This window comes from Poecilia formosa, unplaced genomic scaffold, assembly GCF_000485575.1.
Source record: "Poecilia formosa unplaced genomic scaffold, Poecilia_formosa-5.1.2 Scaffold620, whole genome shotgun sequence".
Taxonomy (NCBI): Eukaryota; Metazoa; Chordata; class Actinopteri; order Cyprinodontiformes; family Poeciliidae; genus Poecilia; species Poecilia formosa.
Window position 1 is genome coordinate 209,328 of NW_006800559.1, and position 2,607 is coordinate 211,934.

The window sequence follows — 2,607 nt, forward strand, 5'->3', positions numbered from 1 at the left end:
TAATAATAATAATAATAATAATTTAAAATGATGGGGCTGGTAATACATTACCGAAGATCTTGGTGTTCAGGAGGACCACCGTCACATCAGCCTTCATGTCTCACAGCCAGCAACACCAAAAGGGCATCAACCAAAGTGAGCCGACATCTCCGCAACACCAAACAGTCACATCATTGCTTCACAAATTTTTCCCAGGGTTCTCATCACATGACCAACAAAACACAGAGAGCCACACGCATAACAAACCCAGCATGGTCCAGCACCATACTCTTATGGGTTTCAAACAAAATGTGGGCTAACTCCTACACCAGAACGGTCATTTCATAGGCACAATCAGGCTCAAAGCACTCTTTCCTTCCACTGAACTTGAAACTCAAAGAAGTCCGTTTGCTGCCCACCGGACAAACTAGTGACACTCGCCAGTAAGGACGGAGACGAGTTACAAGGCTTAAGCACACAAACCTCAAACAAAATTTAAAATTTGTAGACGTGCCGATCACATTCCTACGAGAGACTCCAGTGATCATCATAATGCTCTGCCATCATTATAACTGCTCTTAACGCACATCTATAAGACATTCTTTAACCATTAAAAGCCTCAACCTGATCCATGGTTTATAAACAGAGAAGCGAGAACACGCACAATAAAAACTCCAAAAGCGACTACCCGCAGTGTGTCCCCGCTATCTGCCTAGCGAAGAAGCTTACAAACTCAACCCTAGTCTTCGTGAGGCGTGGCGATGGGTTCTTATGCATTTGAAAACCAGTGGTACAAGAAAGGCGACCAGCAGCCCGTCACCTCCTCGAAACCCTGGAATGCTCCCGAGCCGATGAAAGGGGAAGGGAAGAAGGAAGCTCTACCCGCCGTACCTCCACACTAAGAGAACGCGGTGAAACCCCTGTTGGGAAACGCCGCCAAAAACCTACAAGGGGACACCTGCTCAACACGTCACAAGTCTAGATTAAAAACTTGACACTTACTTATCGCTAAACTAATCAATGGAACAAGCATCCCACTCCAAAACAAAAATGCACCGCACTTGATCCAAACCACCTGCATATCCCCCCAAGAGCGCACAAGTCCAAATATGGATAATTACGTCACGGGATTCCCCCGTCACCAATTAAACGCATGGAAATTAGCGTCCCAGAGCCGAACGCTAACAAGCAGTTGACCAATGCAAAACAAGCGCTCACAAACAAGAACGTAATTCAATTAACACGGCAAGAACAAAAGCCAAACTNTCAAAAAGGAAAGTAAGTCTACTCTTAAAAGTACACAGGATGTCTGCCTCACAGACTAAAACTGGATGCTGTTTCTACAGGGGAGAAGCCTTCTAGCTAAAGGATCTGACTAACATTCTACTTTGATAAATTATACAAACTAACAAGTAAACCTTCAGTCTTAGAGCAAAGTGTTCTGTTACAAACATATGGACAAGACATTGTCTGATTTATCTGATTATTAAGGGATTTGTGAGACAAACAATCTCTTTCTCTAAATTCTATTTGGGATTTTAACATGGAGAAAGTAAAGAGCAGCTAAACTAGGGGAAAAATGTTCTCTCTTTAATTATCATCAGAACTCTTGGTGCAGTGTTTTAGATCAGCTGAAGGTTTTTAACTGTATTTTGTGGACTTTTTGATAGTGAAGAATTACAGTAGTCCAGCTGTGACGTAACAAATGTATTAATTTTGCTGCATCACTCCTGGTTCTGTGCTTGATTCAAGTAGTACTCAATAAATAACCCTGGAGTGTGAAGAAGGTTTATCCTGAGCAAGATATTTCTAATTCTGGCAATATTCCAGAGATGAAAGAAATAAATCCTAGAAACCTGTTTAATATGTGAAAAAATGACATATGCTGGTCAAAGATAACACAAAAGTTATTTAATTTATCATCAGAGACCAATTTCATGCCATCCAGAAAAAGTGATTGACTAAGCACTCTTTTCAAAAGCTCAAGTCCAAAAATGACAACTTCTGTCTTCTCAGAATTTAAATGAAGAAAGTTGAGGGTCAACCCAGGTTTCATATCTTCAAGACATTCCTATAATCTAATTTACAGATTGGATTACTCAGGTTTTATGGATACATAATCCATGCTGTCTGATGATTTTTCCAATTAGCAGCATTTATATATAGTAAACAGAACTGATCCAAGCAAAGAACCCTGTGCTCCTCCAAATAAAACCATGAAATGTGAAAGCCATTCTTGCCCTCTCAGTTGCAAATCTCATGAAAACACAAGATTTAGACGTAGTTCCAGTTTCAAACAACCAGAACTGTTGTTTTTCAGCAATTCTGAGGGTTTACATAGCAAATAAGATTGAACACTGAATGCACAGCTGCGAATCTAAGGATTATCGACTTTTCACTTCGTTGGTTGAGATAAAGCTTTTTTTGTTCTCAGCTGAAGCTTTCAGGAAACAAAAGATTCAGACTTGGTTCTAGTTTCAAACAACCATAAACTTGTTGTTTGAAACTTCTCAGCATTAATGTGCTGTTCCACAGCAAAAAAAAAGCAGAAAATTGAATCTAGAGCTGAGAATTCACAGATTCTCCATTTTCCACTTCTTTCGCAGAGATAAAGCCCCAGGTAGCACA